Source organism: Durio zibethinus, chromosome 14, assembly GCF_047325235.1.
Source record: "Durio zibethinus cultivar Kanyao isolate XHJ-2024 chromosome 14, ASM4732523v1, whole genome shotgun sequence".
Classification (NCBI taxonomy): Eukaryota; Viridiplantae; Streptophyta; class Magnoliopsida; order Malvales; family Malvaceae; genus Durio; species Durio zibethinus.
The window spans coordinates 14,776,252-14,800,645 of NC_143175.1; positions in this window are offsets into that span (position 1 = coordinate 14,776,252).

A 24,394-nucleotide genomic window follows, 5' to 3' on the forward strand; every position below is an offset into this window, starting at 1 on the left:
CCCGATAATGATAGCGTCATGACTGTCAGCGATAAAGCTCTCGCCATGCCTCATCTCTGATGATGCATGCTTGTTGTCCATCCGGACCCTGTCGGACCCCCCGCATCACCAAACGATGCTCGTGTCGTGACCCTAGGGCGGATGGGGGCCGACGGTGCACCCCTGATCGATGTGGAAGGATAAAAGTCGGTTGATCGATCGACTTAGGGCATGGATCAACATAAGTCTTGACGACAGCTTGAGCCTGGGCTTTCAATATGCCAGTGAAGACGTCGTCGCTGCGATCGTGGAAATCAGCATACGTTGTCTCGACGTGCCCCGGCACTGACATGCTCCTAGCGTTAACCTGCGGGCTCCCCGTCCGACCTATCTTAAAACATGGTGCTAGGAGTTTGACATGTGAACAAGTCAATGGGCTAAAAAAGCCATAAATCGTAAAGAATCTAATTGGTGAAATCCCTTACAGGTGCATCACCGTCGACCGACCTGGGTGTGGCTCTATTCTATCAAACCTGAACACCGTGCCTGAGCCTCTAGAGTCATGATCATTGCCTGCACCACTATCCCATCTATTTTCGTCGACCTACGCCTTGAGTAGGCCTCAAGGTCTGGCCCCTTGGGCTGTCGGACTCTGTCCCGCCAGAACCTCAAGGCCAATCCCAGCTTGCTTGCTGACCGTGACACATGCCCTTACCTCGACCACCATAGGGACATGTAAGCCCTTGGTCTCAGCACATGCCTCGACCACCGTCAACACATTCCTCGACTGCTATCGACACATGCTAGCCTTTTATACGAGCAGTTCCCTTGAACACCATCGACACATGCTGGGTCATGCATCTAACGCCCGTACTTAGGCCCGGGTCACACGCCATGCATACCAACATCGGGTAGTCAGTGGATTTGGACAAACCATCATATTTTTACCATGCCAAAGCCATTTTTATGGCCTATGAATGCATATGATTGCTCCCCAGCGCCCGCACACCACTCGCCGGCGTCCTAAGCCTGAACCGAGCACCATACGTGCCACGACTGGGCGATGGGTAGGTTTAGTCCCATCTTTATATTTCTACCATGCCAAAGCCATTTTTATGACTTGTAAATTGACACAATAGTCCCTTAAGCCTTCATGTGAACTTTCATGGCAAGATGACTCGTTTTTTATTTTTTACTATTTTTAATATTTTTTACGGTTCAAGATTTTTTAAAATTTTTTTATAAGGAGTTTCGACCGCAGATTTGATAGACCCGATCCTTGTATTTTGTTGGCATGCAAAAAAATTTTAGGGAAAAAAACCAAAGTGTAGAAGATTTTTTTCCCATTTGAAAAAAATATCCCCATTTTGAACATTTAAACGACTACTGGCAGCAAACTTGTAAAAACTCAAATGTTCTTTAAGGGCATGTGAGTTCTCGAAGTTGAATGTGGGATAGGGGGCCAATATAAGAGCCAAGTCCATCCCATATCATTACGCACACCTCCCGACCCCCTACCCCCAATTGTCGGAACCCCCATGCCACCAGTCAGGTTCTCTAACGAGGGTACGACAAGCAAAAAAATACTACACCAACACATGCTCGAGCCCAGCATGTACACCATGGCCTAAAATAAAACTTTGGCCAAGGCTTCAACTATCAATGGCACATGCTACCATATGGTACAAGCACATATATCGATCACCATTGGCACAAGCTGGCCCTTAGTACGAGCACTTACCTCGACCAACATCGACACATGCATGCCTCGATCAGTATCAAAAAAATCTAGAATTGATGCTAGCACATGCCTCAATCACCATCTGCACATGCTGGCCCATGGTACACCCAAAGCCAATAAATCGAGGGTACACCTACCTGGACATGTCATCACCCCCTCCAACCTTCCTGCCCGTTGGGCTCGAGAGGAGAGAGGGGGTGGAAGATGGCCTCCCGTGATCCGGTCGGTGGTGGTTCGCCCAAAAATGAGCCCCCGATAACGACAGCCTGGTGACCGTCGATGATAAAGCTTTCGACATGCCTAGGCTCCAATAATGAATGCTCGTTGTCCACCTGGACCCCGTCGGACCCCCCGCATCACCTAAACGATGTTCGTGTTATGACCCTGGTTGAATGGGGGCCGACGATGCACCCTTGGTCGGGTGTGGAATGACAACAGTTGATCAACCGATTGGCTCAAGGTGTGAACTAATACGGGTCTCGACGGTAGCCCTAGCCCAAGCTTTCAATATGCTTGTAGAGACGTCATTGTCGTGATCTTGGAAAATAGCACATAGAGTTTCGAAGTGCCCCGACACCGACGTGCCCTCGACGTTGGCCTGCGGGCTTCCCATTTGGCCTATCTTGAAACACGAACCAAGGAGTCTAAGAAGTGCATGAGTTAATGGGCTAGGAAACTTGTAAGGCACAAGAAATCTAATTGGCAAGATCTCTCGAGGGTGCATCGCCACCGATCGACCTGGGCATGGCTCGATTCTGTAGATCCTAAACACCGTGCCTAAGCCTCTAGAGTCCTGATCACTACTCTCACCATTGTCCTGGTCTATTTCCCCTAGCCTGTTCCTCAACCAGGCCTCAAGGGTCGGTCCCCTGGGCTATCAAACCCCGTCCCGCTAGAACCCTAGCTCTGGTCCCAGTTTGCTTGCCGATCATGACACATGCCTTTGTCTCCTTGGTCTCAGCACAGGCCTCGACCACCATCGACACATGTCTTGACCACCTTCAACACATGCTAGCCCTTTATGTGGGCAGTTCTTTTGAACACCATCAACACATGCTAGGTCACGCACCAAGCATCTGCACTCAGGCTCGGGTCCCACGTCATGTGCACCATGATCGGGCAGTAGGTGGGTTCGGACACACCATCATATTTCTACCATGCCAAAGCAATTTTTATGGCTTGTGAATTCATATCACTGCCCTTAGCTCCTACACACCTTATGCTAGCATCTTGAGCTTGGGGCGAGCAACATGTGCACCAAGATCAGGTGATGGGTGGGTTTAGGTGCATCTTCATATTTCTACCGTGCCAATGCCATTTTTATGACTTGTAAATTCACAAAATGGTCCTTTAAGCCTTCGTGTGAAGTTTCATGGCAAGATGACTCACTTTTTTATTTTTTATAGTTTGGGATTTTTTAAATATTTTTTAGAAGAAGTTTTAGCCCCAGATTTGATAGACCCGATCGTTTTATTTTGTTGGCATGCGTAAAAAAATTCAGGGAAAAAAACTTGAGCGTAGAAGATTTTTTGGCCATTTGAAAAAAGTGTCCCAGTTCGAACACTTGAACGACTACTGGCACCAAACCTGTAAAAGCTCAAATCTCTTTAAGGGGGTGTGAGTTCTCGAGGTTGCATGTGGGATAGGGAGCCAATATAAGGGCCAAGTCTATCACACATCATTTACACACACCCTCTAACCCCTTACCCTCAATTGTCGGAACCTCCATGCTGCTGGTCAGGTTCTCTAGTGATGTTTCGACAATGGTGCCCCGAGCAAAAAAATGCAGCATTAGCACATGCTCGAGCCCAGCATGTGCATCGTTGCCCAAAATCAAACTTCGACCAAGGCCTCGACCATCAACAGCACATGTTGGTGTATGGTGCGAGCACATGCGTCGATCATCTTTGGCATAAGCTGGCCCTTGGTACAGGCACTTGCCTCGACCAACATCGGCACATGCATGCCTCAATCACCATCGGCACATGCAGGCACGTAGTGCGCCCTAAGCCACTAGGCCGAGGGCATGCCTGCCTGGAGATATCGTCACCGCACATCCGACCCCTTTGCCAGTCGGGTTCAGAGGGTGGGAGGGGGGACGAAAGATGGCCTCCCATGATCTAATCGATCATGGATGGCCTAAAAATGAGTCCCCAATAATGATAGCGTCGTGACTGTCAATGGTAAAACACTTGGCATGCCTTGTCTCTGATGATGCACCCTCATTGTCCGCCCAAACCCCATCAGACCCTCCGTATCACTTGGCCAATGCTCACGTCACGACCCTAGGTTGGATGGGAGCTGACGATGCACCCTCGATCGGATGTGGAACAACGAGAGTCGATTGATCGATTTGCTCAAGGGTGGATCGATACGGGTCACGAAGATAGCTCGAGCCTAAGCTTTGAATATGCCCGTGGAGACATCGTCGCCATAATCGTGGAAAATAGTACACATCGTCTCGACGTGCCCCGACACCGATATGCCCCTAACGTCAGCCTGCGTGCTCCCCATCCACTAGGCTGTGGTATGCCTGCCTAGAGACGTCATCGCACCCTCTTCGACCCCCTTGGTCGTCAGGCTCTAAGGGAGAAAGGGGTGCAGAAGATGCCCTCACGTGATCTGGTTGATCACGGTTGGCCAAAAAATGAGTCCCCAAAAATAACAGCATTGTGACCATCAGTGGTAAAGCTCCCGACATGCCTTGTCTCCAGTGATGTGCTCTCATTGCCCACCTAAACCCCGTAAGACCCCGCGCATCACCTAGCCGATGCTCACTTTATGACCCCAAGTCGGATGGGGTCTAACGGTGCACCCCCAGTCGAATGTGAAATGACGAGAGCAGGTTAGTGGATCGACTCAGACGTGGATCGAAGCGGGTCACGATGGTAACCCAAGCCCTAGCTTTCAATATGCTCGTGTCATCTTGGCATGCCCTGACGTCGACCTGTGTGCTCTTTATCCAACCCGTCTTGAAACACCAATCGAGGAGTCTAACATGTGCGTGAGTCAATGGGATAGAGAACCCATAAGGAATAAGGAATCAAATTGGTGAGATCCCTCAAGGGTGCATCATCGTCGATCGACTAGAGCCCAGCTCGATTCTATCGAACCTGAACATCGTGTCTGAGTCTCTAGCATCTTGATCACTGCTCGTACCACTATCCCGATATATTTCCCCTAGCCTATACCTAGAGTAGGACTCAAGGATTGGTCCCTTGGGTTATCGGACCCTATCCTGCTAGAACCTCAAGGTCGGTCTTAGCTTGCTTGTTGATCGTGATACATGCCCTTACCTTGATCACCATAGGGACATGTCGACCCTTGGTCTCAACACTTGCCTCGACCACCATTGGCATATTCTGGCCCTTTATGCGAGTAGTTCCCTTGAACACCATCGACACATGCTGGGTGACACACCAAGCACTCGCACCCAGGCCCGGGTCGCATGCCATGCGCACCACGATCGAGTAGTAGGTGGGTTCAGACACACCATCATATTTTTACTGTGCCAAAGCCATTTTTATGGCTTGTGAATTCATATGATCGCTCCCCAGCACCCGCGCACCACACATCGGCTTCTTAAGCTCGAGTCGAGCACCATGCGCGCCATGACCGGGCGGTGGGTGGGTTTAGGTGCATTTTCATATTTCTACCATGCCAATGCCATTTTTATGACTTTTAAATTCACACAACGGTCCCTTAAGCCTTCATGTGAAGTTTCATGGCAAGATGACTCATTTTTTATTTTTCATAATTTTTGAAATTTTTTACTATTCAACCTTTTTTAAAATTTTTTAAAAAAGAGTTTTGACCCCAGATTTGGTAAACTCGATCCTTTTATTTGTTTGCATGCATAAAAAAATTCAGTGAAAAAAACAAAGTGTAGAAGATTTTTTACCCATTTGGAAAAAGTGTCCCCGTTTTGAACACTTGAACGGCTACTGATAGCAAACCTGTAAAAGCTTAAATGCTCTTTAAGGATATAAGAGTTCTCGAGGTTACATGTAGGATAGGGGGCCAATATATGGGCCAAGTCCATCGCACATCATTTGCGCACACCCCCCGACCCCCTACCCCTGATTGTCGGAACCCTCATGTCGTCGGTTAGGTTCTCTGGTGATGTTCCAACGATGGTGCCTTGGGTAAAAAAATATAGCATCAGCACATGCTCGAGCCTAGCATGTGCACTGTGGCCCAAAATTGAACTTCGGCCAAGGCCTCGACCATTAACAGACAGTTTGGCGTATGGTGCAGACACATGCGTCGATCATCTTTGGCACAAGTTGGCCATTAGTACAGGTACTTGCCTCGACCAACATCGGCACATGCATGCCTCAATCAGCATCGACACAATCTGAAGCCAATGAGAGAACATGCCTTGATCACCATCGACACATGTAGGCCCGTGGTGTGCCCCAAGCCACTAGGTAGAGGGCACGCTTGCTTAGAGATGTCATCACCCCCCTCCGACCCCCTTACCAATCGAGCTGAGAGGGTGGGAGGGGGGTGAAAGATGGCCTCCCATGATCCAATCAGTCGCGGTTGGCCCAAAAGTGAGTCCCCGATAACAATAGCATCATGACCATCGACGGTAAAGCTTCAAGTATGCCTCGTCTCCGGTGATGTACCCTCGTTGTCCACTCGGACCCTATCAGACCCCTCGTATCACCTGGTTGATACTTGTATCATGACCCTAGGTCAGATGGGAGCCGACGGTATACCCCCAATCGAATATGGAACAATGAGAGCCGATCAACCGATTTGCTGGGGGGTGGACCAATGCGGGTTATGACGATAGCCCAAGCTTGAGCTTTCAATATGCCTGGGAAGACATCGTCGCCATGATTGTGGAAAGCAGCACGCGTCTTCTTGATGTGCCCTAACACCGACGTGCTCCTGACGTCGACCTGTGTGCTCTCCATCCGGCCCATCTTAAAACACTGACTAAGGAGTCTGACATGTGCATGAGTCAACGGGCTAAAAAACTCGTAAGATGGATGAAATCTAATTGGCGAGATCCCTCGTGGTTACACCGTCGTTGATCGACATGGGCCTGGCTTGATTCTATTAAACATGAACACCGTGTCTAAGCCTCTGGAGTCCTGATCACTACCCACACCATTGTCTCGGTCTAACTTGCTTGACTCGAAGATTCAGCCACCCGTTCAATTCTCGAGGTCCACTGACCTACATGTCTAGAAGCCTTGTCAACTGGCCAATTCCCATTTGCTTGTTCCACTAGATCACACTCTATTGTGGCCCACTGAGCACCACCACATGTGAGGCCTTCCCTCTCAGCTAACACAAAACTTGATTCACTGACTCACATACTTTCGTGATCCTCTAACCATGAGAACTCATGGTCCACCGACCAATGCAACTTATGGTCCACCAACCATCACAACTCATGGCTTCAATCCTCAGCCAATTCACACTCATCTATGTAATGGCTCCATGCTTGGACCCGAATACTTCAGCTTGCGCCCCCGCTAGGGCACTTGCACTATATAATAAGTGCACACATTAGTAATTAATCTTGATATGCATGTCTCGTGCCCTTCAGGATAAAACTCACTCGGCCCCACTGGCCTTACACAACACCATTTCATGGTGTAAGCCCTTTTTTGCATTTTGGTCTCACCACTATTTCTTTCACCATAAAGGCATCACATGCCCCAAAACATGCCAACACCTTTTTCTAGGTGAAGCTAGACTCTAGTGCCCTTTTGCTTGGCATCCGAGAGTCTACTCGAGAGCCTTTTCATAGGCTAAAATTTCTCACAGCATGCATTGTTGGCTCCTTTTCGAGCCCCCATAGCCGTTGGATAGCATTCGCATATTGATAGCTCTTTTGAGCTTTGTAGCACCTTAATTTCCCATCATTAGGTCCACTAATAGGGTCATGTTAATCTTGCCACTTGACCCAAACCTATGCTCGAATACCACATGTCATGGTTTGTATGTTCCTTATTCTAAAACCACGCGTCGATATGGCACCAAGACTACTTATAGTCGAGGTCAGCCTTTCCTGTGTCTATTTTTCCTTGAACAGCTCAATTTCAGTCCTTCAAACCGCATACACGGGAGCCTTTTCTTTGGCTTTGACCTCGTAGGGTTACTAATTTTGAACTCTATAGGAAGGAACCCAACTTCCCTTACTCATCAGCCCATGATTCTCACAGTGGCCATGAGTACCTATCTCTGTCCGTAAGGCTTAAGGTCTCGAGCACCGACCCTCGAATACCCGTGAGGTATGCAGCTTCTGTTCTCATGATATTATTACTTCTTGATATGGTGAGAACCCAACACCATGCCCACCCATATCGTACACAAACTATTGTATCAAGTTTATGCAATCGCAACACTTATGCTAGTCAACAGCCAACTCGGAGCCTCTAGGCTCATCTCATCCCACAGGACTCAGTTCTTAGGGCTTATGCCCTAGTCTTCTATGTAGACTGCCCGCATGAATGATTGACACCCAACATCATGCTAGTCCTGCAAGAGAGACTTAGGTAGACTGCCCCAGCTGTAGCACACCTCTACCGATTAGCCACAAGGGTCTAGTAGTTTGCCTGCCTGCTAGCCCGTATATCTCTCAGGCTCGATGGTGTCCTTCCTATGCAAACACCATCTCATGATCCTTCTGGCTCAAGGAGGGGAAACCGAAGGGCATAGCAAACTCTTCCATGTAACCCCATGGCTCAACGCAAAGGCACGATATGAGGCTCGTTGGCCCCAACCATCCCTAGGTTTACCATGACCCGAAAAAATATCATGCCACACTTGTGACCCTATGATGCCTGCCCCCCTAGACACCACTAGTACCTAAGAGTAGCTCACTTCAGACTAGCCAGGCCCCTACTTGCCCGCTAGCCAAGGGGTTGCTGGAGAGCTGACACCGATCATCTCATTATAAATAATGTAAGAGATTTTCCCAGTCTCCTACCAGTAATCGTAAGATTGTCTGAAATGAGGACACTTTTCTCTCTAGTCATCTCAGGGCCTTTCTCCGACTAACTCAAGGCCCCATAATCTTCCTCTTGGTTACCATTATCCCTTGATTCTACTCGTTGCTCTACCAACCTACTCGAAGATGCCTGCACATGGCTTCGACCAATAACACCTAACTGGCTAGCTGTTTCCAGGGCACTGGCACACTGCCTAACACTTACCTGCGTATCTTGGGGTTTAGGGCTCAGACTATGCACGTACAATATCCCTAACATATTTGCATGCTCAGAATACCTCCACACTATTTCCACTGATGGCACCCGCTGGGCTACTTGGCTTGAGGGTGCTTAACCACTGTCTCGAACTTACCCCTGTATCTTACGGTCCAGGGCTCCTACTACCCGTACAACATATTAGTAACATGTTCTAATGCTCCAAATGCATGCTCGCATCTCTTAGAATCACTTTCTCACCAGCTTGGTCTCGACCGTTACTCAGCTCAGGGTCAATCATGGCAGGACCAAGGTACACCAAGGCCTGACCATGACAGTCGACCTGTGGGCTCCCTATCCGGCTCGTCTTGAAACATGGACCAAGAAGTCTAGCATTTGCATGAGTCAATAGGCCAGAAAACTAGTAAGGTACAAAAAATCTAATTGGTGAGATCCCTCGTGGGTGTACCATCGTCGACTGACCTAAGCCTGGTTCGATTCTTCCAAACTTGACTGTCGTGCTTGAGCCTCTAGAGTCTCGATCACTGCCCGCACCACTATCCTTGTCTACTTCCCCCTGTCTACGTCTCGAGTAGGCCTAAAGACCTGGTCCCCTGGGTTGTCAAACCCTGCCCCGCTAGAACCCCAGGGCCGGTTGTAGTTTACTTGCTAATCGTGACACATGCCCTTGTCTTGAACACTATAAGGACATGTCGGCCCTTGGTCTCGACACATGCCTCGACCACCACCAACATATTCCTCGACCACCATCAGCATATGCTGGCCCTTTATGCAGGCAGTTCCCTCGAATACCATCAACACATGCTGGTTCGCGCACCAAGCTCCCACACCTAGGGTCAAGCCGCACGCCATGCGCACCATGATCGGGCAGTAGGTGGGTTCGGACACACCCTAATATTTTTACCATGCCAAAGCCATTTTTATGGACTGTGAATTCATATGACTGCTCCTCAGCTCCCGTGCACCACGTACTGGCATTTTCTACCAGGTAGAAACCGAGCATCATGCAAGCCATGATCGAGCGATGGGTGGGTTTCGACACATCTTCATATTTCTACCGTGTGAATGCCATTTTTATGACTTGTAAATTCACACAATGCTCTCTTAAGCCTTCATTTGAAGTTTCATGACAAGATTACTGGTTTTTTATTTTTCACGATTTTTAAAATTTTTTACGGTTATGAATTTTTTAAAATTTTTTTAGAATAAGTTTCGGCCCAGATTCGATAACCCAACCCTTGTATTTTGTTGGCATGCATAAAAAATTTCAGGGAAAAAAACCAAAGTGTAGAAGATTTTTTACCCATTTGAAAATGTGTCCCCGTTTCGGACACTTGAGTGGCTACTGGCAGCAAACCTGTAAAAGATGAAATACTCTTTAAGGAGGTGTGAGTTCTAGAGGTTGCATGTAGGATAGGGGGCCAATATAAAGGCCAAGTCTATTGCACATCATGTGTGCACACCACCCGGCCCCTACCCCTAATTGTCGAAACCACCATGCCGCCGGTCAGGTTCTCCAACGATGGTGCCATGAGTAAAAAAATATGGCACTAGCACAGGCTCGAGCCTAGCATGTGCACCGTGGCCCAAAATTGAACTTTAGCCAAGCCCTCAACCATCAATGGCACATGCTGACGTATGGTATGGGTATATGCATCGATCATCATTGGTACAAACTGGCCCTTTATACGGGTACTTACCTCGACCAACATCAGCACATGCATGCTTTACCAGTATCGACAAAATTTGAAGCCAGTGCAGGCACATGCTGGCCCATGCTGTGCCCCAAGCTAGTAGGCCGAGGGCATGCTTACTTGGACACATTGTTGCCCCCCTTTCGACCCCTTTGCCCATCGGGCTCAATGGGAAAGAGATGGGCAGAAGATGGCCTCTCGCAATCTGGTCGATCATGGTTGGCCCAAAAATGAGTCCTCGATAACAATAACATTATGACCGTCAGTGGTAAAGCTCTCGGCATGCCTCGTCTCTGGTGATACACATTCATTGTCCACTCGAACCTTGTCGAACCCCCCACATCACCCGACCGATGCTCACGTCATGAGCCCAGGTTGGATGGGGGTCGATGGTGTACACCCGATTAGATGTGGAATGACAAGAGCCAATCGATCGATTGGCTCAGGGTGTGGATCGATGTAGGTCACGATGGTAGCTCAAGCTCGGGCTTTCAATATGCTGATGGAGACATCATCATCGTAATCGTAGTAAGTAGCATGCGTAGTCTCGACGTACCATGACACCTACGTGCTCTTGGTGTCGACCTACGAGCTCCTCATCCGGCCTGTCTTGAAACACAAACCAAGGAGTCTGACATGTGCATGAGTCAATGGGCTAAAAAACCCGTAAGGTGCAAGGAATCTAATTGGCGAGATACCTTGTGGGTGCACCACCGTTGATCGATCTGGGCTTGGCTCGATTCTGTCGAACCTAAACGCCATGCCTGAGCCTCTTGAGTCCTAATCACTGCCCGCACCACTGTCTCGATCTATTTCCCCTTACTTGCACCTCGAATAGGCCTCAAGCCCTAGTCCTCTGGGTAGTCAGACCCTGTCCCACTAGAAACTCAGCACTGGTCCCAGCTTGCTTACTGACCGTGACACATGCTGTGGCTTTGACCACCATAGGGACATGTCGACCCTTAGTCTTGACATAGGACTCGACCACCATCAGCACATGCTGGCCCTTTATGCGGGTAGTTCCTTCGAACACCATTGACACATGCTGGGTCGCACACTAAGCGCCCGAACCCAGGCTCGGGCCGCACGCCATGTGCACCATGACCGGGTAGTAAGTGGTTCAGAAACACCATCATATTTCTACCATGCCAAAGCCATTTTTATGGCCTGTGAATTTATATGACCGTTCCACAACACTCGCGCACCAAGTGCCTGCATCCTGAGCCCGAGTCGAGCACCTTATGCGCCACGATCGGGAGGTGAGTGGGTTTAGGCTCATCTTCATATTTCTACCATTCCAATGCCATGTTTATGACTTGTAAATTCATGCAATGGTCCTCTAAGCCTTCATGTGAAGTTTCATGGCAAGATGACTCATTTTCTATTTTTCAAGATTTTTAAAATTTTTTACGATTTGGTATTTTTTTAAAATTTTTTTAGAAGGAGTTTCGGCTCCAGATTTGATAGACCCGATCCTTGTATTTTGTTAGCTTGCACAAAAAAATTCAGGAAAAAAAACCAGAGTGTAGAAGATTTTTTGCCCATTTGAAAAAAGTGTTCCTATTTCAGATACTTAAATGGCTACTATAAGCAAACCTGTAAAAGCTCAAATGCTCTTTAAGGGGGTGTGAGTTCTCAAGGTTGCATGCGGGATAGGGGGACAATATAAGGGTCAAGTCCATCCCACATCATGTGCGTACACACATCAGCCCCCTACCTCCAATCATCGAAATCTTCATGTCGACGGTCAGGTTCTCCGACGATGCTCCGGTGATGGTCTGGTGATGGTGGCACAGGCCAAAAAAGTGGCACCAGCACATGCTCGAGCCTAGCATGTGCACCATGGCCCAAAATCAAACTTCGACCAAGGCCTCGACCACTAATGACACATGCTGACGTATGGTGCAGGCAAATGTATCGATCATCATTGGCACAAGCTGACCCTTGGTACGGCACTTACCTTGACCAACATCGGCACATGCATGCCTCGATCAGTATTGACATGATCTGGAGCCAGTTTGAGCACATGCCTAGATCACCATCGACACATGCTGGTCGTGGTGCACCCTAAGCCACTAAGCTGAGGTCATGCTTGCCTGACACATCGTCGCCCCCCTCCGACCCCCCTGCCCGTCGGGCTCAGGGGGAGGTAAAGGGGGTGAAAGATGGCCTCACGTGATCCTGTCAATCACGATTGGCCCAAAAATGAGTCCCTGATAATGACAGCATCATAACCATTAGTGGTAAAGCTCTTGACATGCCTCGTCTCCGATAATGTGCATTCGTTGTCCACACGGACCCTGTCGAACCCCCCGCATCACTCGACCGATGCTCGTGTCATGACCCCATGTCAAATGGGGGCTAATGGTGCAACCCCGATCAAATGTGGAATGACAAGAGTCAATCGACTGATCGGCTCAGGGTGTGTACTGATGCGGGTTACAAAGGCAACCCAAGCCCAAGCTTCCAATATACCCTCAAAGATGTCATCACCGTGATCGTGGAAACTAGCACGCATCATTTCGACGTACCCCGGCATTGACATGCTCTTGACGTCGGCCTGCAAGCTCCCCATCCGACCCGTCTTGAAACATGGACCAAAAAGTCTGACATGTGCACGAGTCAACAGGCTAAAGAACCCATAAGGCACACGAAATCTAATTGGTGAGATCCCTTGCAGGTGCACTGTCACTGACTGACCTGGGCCTGGTTCAATTCTGTCGAACCTGAACACCGTGCCTGAGCCTATAGAGTCTTGATCACTAATCACACCACTTTTTCGGTATATTTCCCCTCATGTAGGCCTCAAGGCCTAGTCCTCTGGGTTGTTGGACCCTGTCCCACTAGAACCTTAAGACCGGTCCCAGCTTACTTGCTAGCCATGACACATGCCCTTGCCTCGACCACCATAAGGACATGTCGACCCTTAGTCTCGGCGCATGCCTCGACCACCATCGACACATTCCTCGATCGCCATCGGCACATGCTGGCCCCTTATGCGGGTAGTTCCCTCGAACACCATCGACACATGCTGGCTCGCGCACCAAGTGCCCGCACCTAGGCTCGGACTGCATGCCATGTGCACCATGATTGGGTAGTAGGTGGGTTCAGACATACCATAATATTTTTTCCATGCCAAAGTCATTTTTATGGCTTGTGAATTCATATGACCGCTCCCCAGCGCCCGCACACCACGCATCGACGTCTTAAGTTCTCGAGGTTGCATCCGAGATAAAGGGCCAATATAAGGGCTAAGTCCATCACACATCATGTACGCACACCCCTCCAACCTCTTACCCCCAACCACCAGAACCCTCATGCCACTGGTCTGGTTCTCTGGCGATGCTCCGACCTGGGCCTGGCTCGATTGTACCGAACATAAACACCATGCTTGAGCCTTTGGAGTTTTAATCACTGCCTGCACCACTCTCTTGGTCTATTTCCCCTAGCCTACGCCTTGAGTAGGCCTCAAGGCTTGGTACCCTGGGCTATCGGACCTTGTCCCGCTAGAACCCCATGGTCGATCCTAGCTTGCTTGCTGACCGTGACACATGCCCTTGCTTCTACCACCATAGAGAAATGTCGACCCTTGGTCTCGGCACATGCCTTGACCGCCATTGGCACATACCTTGATCGCCATTAGCACATGCTCGCCCTTTCTATGGGCAGTTCCCTTGAACACTATCGGCACATGCTGGGTTACGCACCTAGCGCCCACACCTAGGCTCGGATCGAATGCCATGCGTACCACAATTGGGCAGTAGGTGGGTTCGGACACACCATCATATTTTTGTCATGCCAAAGCCATTTTTATGGCCTGTGAATTCATATGACCACTCCCTAGCGCTCGCGCACCACGCGTCGACGTCCTGAGCTTGGGTCGAGCACCATGTGTGCCACGACCTGACGGTGGGTAGGTTTTGGCGCATCTTCGTATTTCTACCATGCCAAAGGCATTTTTATGACTTGTAAATTCACACAATGGTCTCCTAAGCTTTCATGAGAAGTTTCATGGCAAGATGACCCATTTTTTTTATTTTTCATGATTTTTAAAATTTTTTGTAACTCGACATTTTTTTTAATTTTTTAGGAGTTTCGACCCCAGATTTGGTAGACCCAATCGTTGTATTTTTTTAGAATGCACAAAAAACATTCAGGGAAAAAAACCAAAGTGTAGAGGACTTTTTGCCCATTTAAAAAAAGTGTCCCCGTTTCGGACACTTGAATGGCTACTGATAAAAAACCTATAAAAGCTCAAATGCTCTTTAAGGGGTTGTGAGTTCTCGAGGTTGCATGTAGGATAGGGAGCCAATATAAGGGCCAAGTCCATCACACATCATGTGCACACACCTTCCGACCCCCTACCCCCAATTGTCGAAACCTTCATGCTGCCGGTCAGGTTCTCTGGTGATGATCCGGTAATGGTGCCATGGGTCAAAAAATGTGGCATTAGTACATGCTCGAGCCTAGCATGTGCATCGTGGCCCAAAATCAAACTTCGACCAAGGGCTTGACCATCAACGACACATTCTGGCATATGGTATGGGCACATGCATCAATCATCATCGACACAAGCTGGCCTTTGGTACAGGCACTTGCCTTGTCTAACAATGGCACATGCATAACTCGATCAGCATTGACAAAATTTAGAGTCGATACAGGCACATGCCTCGATCACCATCGGTACATGCTGGCCCATAGTGCACCCCAAGCCACTAGGTTGAAGGCACGCCTACCTGGAGATGTCGTCACCCCCCCTTCGACCCCCTACTAGTCGAGCTCAAAGGGACAGAAGGGGAGGGTGAAAGATGGCCTCCTATGATCCAATCGATCACGGTTGGCCCAAAAGTGACTCTTCGATAATGACAGTATCATGACCGTCGGTGGTAAAGCTCCCAACATGCTTTGTCTCTAGTGATGCATGCTCATTGTCCACTCAGACCCCGTCGGACCAATCGTATCACCCGACTAATGCTCGCATTGTGACCCCAAGTTGGATGGGGGTTGATGTTACGTCTTCGGTCGGATGTGGAATGACAAGAGCTAGTCGGCTGATCGACTCAGGGCGTAGACCAATGTGGGTCACGACGGTAGCTCAAGCCCGGGCTTTCAATATGCCAGTAGAGACATCATCGTAATGATCATCCAAAGTAGCACGCGTTGTCTCAGTGTGCCTCAGCACAAATATGCTCCCAGCATCGACTTGTGGGCTCCCTATTCGATCAATCTTGAAACACGAACCAAGGAGTTTGACATATGCATGAGTCAACAGGCTAGAAAACTCATAAGGCATAAGGAATCTAATTGGCGAGATCCTTCGTGGGTGCACCGCCACTGATCGACCTAGGCCTGGCTCAATTTTATCGAACTTAAACGTCGTGCCTGAGCCTCTGGAGTCCTAATCACTGCCCGCACCACTATCCCATTCTATTTTCCCTGGCCTACACCTCGAGTAGGCTTCAAGGCCTAGTCCCTTAGGCTGTCGGACCCTGTCCCGCTAGAACCTCAGGGTCGATCCCAACTTGCATGCTGACCGTGACACATGCCTTTCCTTAGACCACCATAGGCACATGTCAGCCCCTGGTGTCGGCACATCCCTCGACCACCATCAGCACATTCCTTAACCGTCATCAGCACATACTGGCCCTTTATGCCGGTAGTTTCCTTGAACACCATCGACACATGCTGGGTCACGCACCAAGCGCCCACACCCAGGCCCGAGCCGCACATCATGAGCACCACGACTGGGCAATAGGTGGGTTCAGACACACCATCATATTTATGCCGTGCCAAAGCCATTTTTATGGCCTATGAATTCATATGACCCTCCCCAGCACCCACGCACCATGTACTGGTGTCCTGAGCCCGGGTTGAGCACCATACACGCCACAACCTGGCTGTGGGTGGGTTTAGGCTCATCTTCATATTTCTATCGTGCCAATGCCATTTTTATGACTTGTAAATTCACACAATGGTCCCCTAAGCATTCATGTGAAGTTTCATGGCAAGATGACCCATTTTTTATTTGTCGTGATTTTTTAAATTTTTTACGCTTCAATATTTTTAAAAAAATTTTTAGGAGTTTTGACCCCAAATTTGGTAGACCTGATCCTTATATTTTGTTGACTTGCATAAAAAACATTCAGGGAAAAAAGCCAAAGCGTAAAAGATTTTTTACCCATTTCAAAAAAAGTGTCCCCATTTCAAACACTTGAACAGCTACAGGCAGCAAACCTGTAAAAGTTCAAATGCTATTTAAGGGGGTGTGAGTTCTCAAAGTTGCATGTGGGATAGAGAGCCAATATAAGGGCCAAGTCCATCTCACATCATGTACGCACACCCCCGAGCCCCTACCCCCAATCATCAAAACCTTCATCCCTCGATCAGGTTCTTCGGTGATGCTCTGATAATGGTGCCACGGTAAAAAAAATGCAACTGTAGCACATGCTCAAGCCCAGCATGTGTACCGTGGCCCAAAATTGAACTTTGACCAAGGTCTCTACCATCAACGATATATTCTGACATATGATGCGAGTTCATGCACTGATCATCATTGGCATAAGCTGGCCTTTGGTACAGGTGTCATGCCCTAGGCAGATGCACTAGTCTCACAGGCATACCAGCATGCACACCTGAGGTTGAGACCCACACACCAGATGCACTGGTGGGAGTTTACACGCAAGGCTTTAGAGGCAAGGCCAAAATGCCCGCATAGCCTGCAGGCCAACCCGTAAGGCCAAGTCTGGCCTGCATGATGCCTGCACCATATCTAGCAGGGCCCAAGATGGGAGATACGTAATGGGATCTTTTGAAAGATCATAGGATCAGCAGGAGCCTTCTGGCAGATCTGGTTGACCCTTAAAATTTGAAAATAGAATCCTGATTAATTGTAATCTTTGTAATTCCTTGATTTTAGCCTTGATTCTAGGGATTTAGCCATAAGTGTAGCTAAGAGCCTCAACTATAAATAGAGGCCTGCTTCACCTTTATTTGTACACCATCATACACTTTTGTTTTAATGAATACAAAACATATTCTAACAAGCTATCTTGTTTTCTTATTTCTCTCAAACTTACGCATTCAGTCTTTCCCATTATTCTAGTGCCCGCATGCTACTGTTTTAGGCTGACTTGATGAGAAAGAGGTGATTCCAGGCTAAGGCCGCACAGATTCTGAGTTTAAGGTCGGAGCCTATGACAGTTGGTATTAGAGCAAGTTTGGTTCTACGTGTTTATGTTGTTCAGCTTAGATCACAGTCGAGGAGATGGAATCCTAGAGTGACGTTGCTAGCTAACAACCAGAGGTCCAGGAACAAAGGTGTGAAAAAGGCAAGAAGGCCAACTCGAGGGACATCTGGTCTACCATAGACGATAGGCTGGCCAAAGTGGAGGTGAGCATAGGCATCATGCAAGAAAATCTTGAGGATGTGGAGACTCACGTTGAAGTGCTAGACTCTATGAAGGAAGAGCTCAATGGTCAGTTGCAAGCTGCTCTTAATAAAGGCATGGACCTGATCACCCAAAGGAATGAAACCTTGAAGGCTATGGTAGAGACCATGCATGATGGCATGGAGGCCATAAACAAGAGGATAGAGGAGCTCACCAGTGAGCTCATTGCTTGCAAGACTGCCACTAAGAATGGCATGTTTGCTGGAGTGTCTAAGTCCAAGATGGATGTCCCTAAACCTAAATAGTTTAAGGGAACTATGGCAGCCAAAGAAGTAGACAACTACCTATGGGGTATGGAGCAGTACTTCTAGGCCATGAGCATGCAAGATGAGAAAATTAAGGTAAGCACCGTTGCTATATATCTCACTGATGTAGCCTCATTGTGGTGGAGACGCAAGTGTGATGATGTTAGGTGTGAGAGCACCAAGATTGGAACCTGGGTAGAGTTCCAAAGAGAGTTCAGAGAGTAATTTTACCTGGAGTATGCCGATGATGAGGCATAGGCAAAGTTACGCAGGCTGAGCCAGTAAGGGGACATAAGGGAGTACATCCAGAGATTCTCTGAACTAATGCTATAAATCTCGGATCTAAGTAAGAAAGATGCTTTATTTACTTTCATGGATGGGCTGAAGCCATGGTGAAGCATGAGCTACAAAGGAAGGGAGTTCATGACTTCACTAAAGCCATGACTACTGCTGAGTCCTTGATAGAGTTTAAGCCTTTGAATAAGTTCGAGTCTTCCAAGCCTAAGAGTAAGGGCAAAGACGAGAAAGACTAAAAAAAGTAGTCCAAGGGGAAGGACCATGACCAGGAGTCCAAGGATGGGGATCAAGATCATTCAACCAAAGATGGCGAGAGGAAGCCATTAGTAAGCAAGTGGAAAGCAAAAGGCGACCGAAAGCCACTAGCATGCTATCTATGTGGAAAGAGCCATATAGTGCATAATTACCCACAGAAGGGTAAGTTGGTTACTGTAGATAAGGAGTTTGACTAGAAGCCAGAGACAAGGGCAGCAAAGCTTAGGTCATTGGTGCTCAATGCTATCCAAAGTAAGGGGAACCGTAAGCCAAAAGGCTTGATGTTTATGGATTTGATGGTTGCAAGTCAGAAGGTGAGCGTACTGGTGGACACAGGTGCCTCACATCTTTTTATTTCAGGTGATGGACCCCAAAAGCTTGGACTAAAGGTACAGAAAGAGACCGATACCATTAAAGCCGTCATGACCCGTGTCGATCCATGCTCGAAGCCAATTGGTCGATCAGTTCTCCTCGATTCACATCCGACTGGGGGTGCACTGTCGACCTCCATTCGACCTGAGTTCACGATACGAGCATCGATTGGGTGATACAGTGGGTCTGACGGGGTCTGGGTGGACAACGAGAGCACATCATCGGAGACGAGACATGCCTGGAGCTTTACCGTTGACGGTCACGATGCTGTCATTAATGGGGACTCATTTTTGGGCCAACCACAACTAATCGGATCATAGGAGGCCATCTTCTACCCCACTCCCTCCTTTGAACCAGATCGGCAGGAGGGTTGAAGAGGGGACAATGACGTCTCTAAGTATGCGTGCCCTCGACCTACTGGCCTGGGGCACACCACGGGCTAGCATGTGTCGATAGTGATCGAGGTATGTGCCTCACTGGCTCTAAATTTTGTCAATGCAAATTAAAGCATGCATGTGCTGATGTTGGTTAAGATAAGTGCCCATACCAAGGGCCAACTTGTGTTGATGATGATCGATGCATATGCCCATACCAAGTGCCAGCATGTGCCATTGATGGTCGAAGCCTTGGTCGAAGTTCAATTTTAGGCCACGGTGTACATGCTGTGCTCGAGCATGTACTGGTGCCGTATTTTTTTGCCCGTGGCACCATTACCGAATAAATTGACCGGTGGCATGGAGGTTTCGACGATTGGGGGTAGGGGGCCAGGGGGTGTACGCACATGATGTGTAATGGACTTGGCCATTATATTGGCCCCCTATCCCGTATACAACCTCAAGAACTCACACCCCCTTAAAGAGCATTTGAGCTTTTACAGTTTGCTACCAGTAGTCGTTCAAGCATCCAAAATAGGGACATTTTTTTTAAATAGGCAAATAATCTTCTACACTTTGGTTTTTTCCCCTGACATTTTTTGTGCAAGCCAAAAAAGTACAACAATCTGGTCTATCAAATCTGGGGCCAAAACTCCTAAAAAAATTTTAAAAAATATCGAACCGTAAAAAATTTCAAAAATCATGAAAAATAGAAAACGAGTCATCTTGTCATGAAACATCACATGAAGGCTTAAGGGACCATTGTGTGAATTTACAAGTTATAAAAATGGCATTGGCATGGTAGAAATATGAAGATACACCAAAACCTACAAATCATCCTGTCGTGGCACGCATGGTGCTTGGCCCAGGCTCAGGATGTCGACGCGTGGTGCGCGGGTACTGGGGAGGTGTCATATGAACTCACAGGCCATAACAATGGCTTTGGCATAAGAAAAATATGAAGGTGTGTCTGAACCCACCTACTGTCAGGTTGTGGTGTGCATGACGTGCGGCCCGGGCATGGGCGTTTGTTCTGCGACCCAACATATGCCAATGGTGTTTGAAAGAACTACCCGCATAAAGGGCCAACATGTGCTAATGGCAGTTGAGGCATTTGCCAATGGTGGTCAAGGCATGTGCCAAGACCAAGGGCCAACATGTCCTTATGGAGGTCGAGACAAGGGCTTGTGTCACGGTTAGCAAGCAAGCTAGGACCGACCCTAGGGTTCTAGCGAGACAAGGCCTAACAGCCTAGGGGAGCAGGCCTTGAGGCCTACTCGAGGTACAGGCTAGGGGAAATAGACTAGGAAAGAGGCACAGTATTCAGGTTTAGCAGAATCGAGCCAAGCCCAGGTCGATTAGCGACGGTGCATATTTCTGTTGTGTCAAAGCCATTTTTATGGCTTATAAATTCATATGACATCTCCCCAATGCCTGTGCACCACACACCAACGTCCTGAGCCCAAGCCGAGCACCATGCACACCACGACTGGGTAGTGGGCGGGTTTAGTCGTATCTTCATATTTCTACCATGCCAATGTCATTTTTATGACTTGTAAATTCACATAGTGGTCCTCGAAGCCTTCATGTAAAGTTTCATGTTAAGATGACTCATTTTTTATTTTTCACTGGAACCCCTATGTCATCGGTTAGGTTTTCCGATGATGATCTGGTGATGGTGCCTCGGGTAAAAAAATACAGCACCAACACATGCTCGAGCTCAGCATGTGCACCGTGGCCCAAAATCGTACTTCTGCTAAGGCTTCGACTATCAATGGCACATATTGGCGTATGGTGCAGGGACATGCCTCGATCATCATCGGCACAAGTTGGCCCTTGGTACAGGCACTCCTCTCTACCAACATTGGCACATGCATGCCTCATCAGCATCGACACAATCTAGAGCCGACGTGGACACATGCCTCGATCACCATTGGCACATCCTGGTCCGTGGTGAGCCCCAAGCCACTGGGCTGAGGGCACACCTGCCTGGAAACGCCGTCGCCCCCCTTCCAACCCCCTCTGCCAGTCGAGCTTGAGGGGTGGAAAGGGGGTGAAAGATGGCCTCCTGTGATCCGATCGATCGTGATTGGCACAAAAGTGAGTTCCTGATAACGATAGTGTTGTGACCATCGATGGTAAAGCTCCCGGCATGCCTCGTCTTTGATGATACGTGCTCATTATCCACCTAGACCCTCGTATCACCCGGCCAATGCTCGCATTGTTACCTTAGGTCGGATAGGGGTCCGACACCGGTATGCTCCTGGCGTTAGCCTGCGTGCTCCCCATCCGACCCATCTTAAAACACTAACCAAGGAGTCTCACAAGTGCATGAGTCAACAAGCTAGAAAACTCATAACGTGCAATGAATCTAATTAGTGAGATCCCTTACGGGTGCACCGCCACTGATTGACTGGAGCCTGGCTTAATTCTACCGAACCTAAACACCGTGCCTGAGCTTTTGGAGTCTTGATCACTACCCGCACCACTCTTCTAATCAATTTCCCTTGGCCTGTACCTCTAGTAGGCCTTAAGGCCTAGTACCTAGGCTGTCGTACCTTGTCCCGTAAGAACTTCAGGGCCAGTCCCAACTTGCTTACTGACCGTGACACATACCCTTGCCTCGACCACCATAGAGACATGTCGGTCCTTGGTCTCAGCACATGCCTCGATTGCCATCAGCATATACTGGCCTTTTATGTGGGCAGTTCTGTCGAACACTATCGACACATGCTGGCTCGTACAGCATGCGCCCGCATCCAGGCCCGGGATGCATCTATGCATACCACAATCTGGCAGTATGGGGTTCAGACACACACCTAATATTTTTACCATGCCAAAGCCATTTTTTGGCCTGTGAATTCATATGACTGCTCTCCAATGCTCGTGCACCAGGTGTCGATGTCCTGAGCCCGAGTCGAGCAACGTACGCACCACGATCAGGCAGTGGGTGGGTTTAGGTGCATCTTCATATTTCTACTATGGCAATGCCATTTTTATGACTTGTAAATTCACACAATGGTCCCCTAAGCCTTCATGTGAAGTTTCATGGCAAGATGACTCGTTTTCTATTTTTCACGATTTTTGAAATTTTTTATAGTTTGAGATTTTTTTAAATTTTTTTAGGAGTTTCGACCCCAGATTTGATACACCCAATTTTTGCATTTTGTTGGAATGTACAAAAAAGTTTAGGGAAAAAAATCAAAGTGTTGAAGATTTTTTGCCCATTTGAAAAATGTATCCCTGTTTTGGACACTTGAACGGCTACTGGCAGCAAACTTGTAAATGCTCAAATGCTCTTTAAGGGGGTGTGAGTTTTCGAGGTTGCATGTGAGATAGGGGGCCAATATAAGGCTCAAGTCTATCGTACATCATGTGCGCACACCCCTCAGCCCCTACCTCCAATTGTCAAAACCCCATTGCCACTAGTCAGGTTCTCTGGTGATGGTGCCACGGGCAAAAAAATACAGTACCAGCACATGCTTAAGCCCAGCATGTGCACTGTGGCTTAAAATTGAACTTCGACCAAGGCCTCAACCATTAACGGCACATGCTGGCATATGGTGTGGGCACATGCATCGATCATCATTGGCACAAGCTGGCCTTTGGTACGGGTGTCACATCTTAGGCGGGTGCACCAGGCACATCAGGCGCACAGCATGCACACATCAGAAGGAGGCTCACACACCAGGCACACTGATAGGAGTTAGTGCATAAAGCCTTAGAGGCAAGGCTAAAATGCCCGCATAGCCTGTAAGCCAACTCATAAGGCCAAGGTCTAACCTACATGATGCCCATACCACATCGAACAGGGCCCAAGATAAGAGATACGTAATGAGATCTTATGAAAGATCACAAGATCAGCAAGAGCCTTCTAGCAAATCTGGTTGACCCTTAGAATTAGGAGATAGAATCCTAATTGATTTTAATCTTTGTAATTCTTGATTTTTGCTTTGATTCTAGGGATTTAGCCAAAAGTGTAGCTGGAAGCCTCAACTATAAATAGAGGCCTGCTCCACCTTCATTTGTACACCATCATACACTTCTGTTTCGGTGAAAACAAAGCATATTCCAACAAGGTATCTTGTTTTCCTATTTCTCTCAAACTTGCGCATTCAGCCTTTTCCATTATTCTAGTGCTCGAACGCTGGTGTTTTAGGCTAACTTAAGCTACGATGAAGTGATTCCAACCCTAAGGCCACACGAATTCTATGTCTAAAGTCAGAGCCTATGACTATTGGTATCAAAGCAAGTTTGGTTTTACGTGTTTGTGTTGTTCAGGTTAGATCACAGTCAAGGAGATGGCATCCCAGAGTGACGTTGCTTGCCAACAACCAGAGGCCCAAAAGCAAAGTCATGGAAGAGGCAAGAAGGCTGACTTGAAAGACATCTGGTCTACCATGGACGGTAGGCTTGCCAAGGTGAAAATGATCATGGGCGACATGCAAAAGAAGATTAAGGATGTGGAGACTGACATTAAAGCTCTAGACTCCATAAAGAAGGGGCTTAGTGGCGAGTTGCAAGCTGCTCTCAATAAAGGCATGGATGTGATCACCTAAAAGAATGAGACCTTTGAGGCTGTGGTAGAGACCATGCATGATGGCATGGAGACCATAAATAAGAGGATAGAGGAGCTCACCAGTGAGCTCATTGCTTGCAAGACTACCATTGGGAATGGCATCTTTGCTAAAGTGTTTAAGTCCATGATGGATGTCCCCAAGCCCAAAGAGTTCAAGGGGACTAGGGAAGCCAAGGAAGTAGACAACTACCTATGGGGTATGGAGTAGTATTTCCAGGCC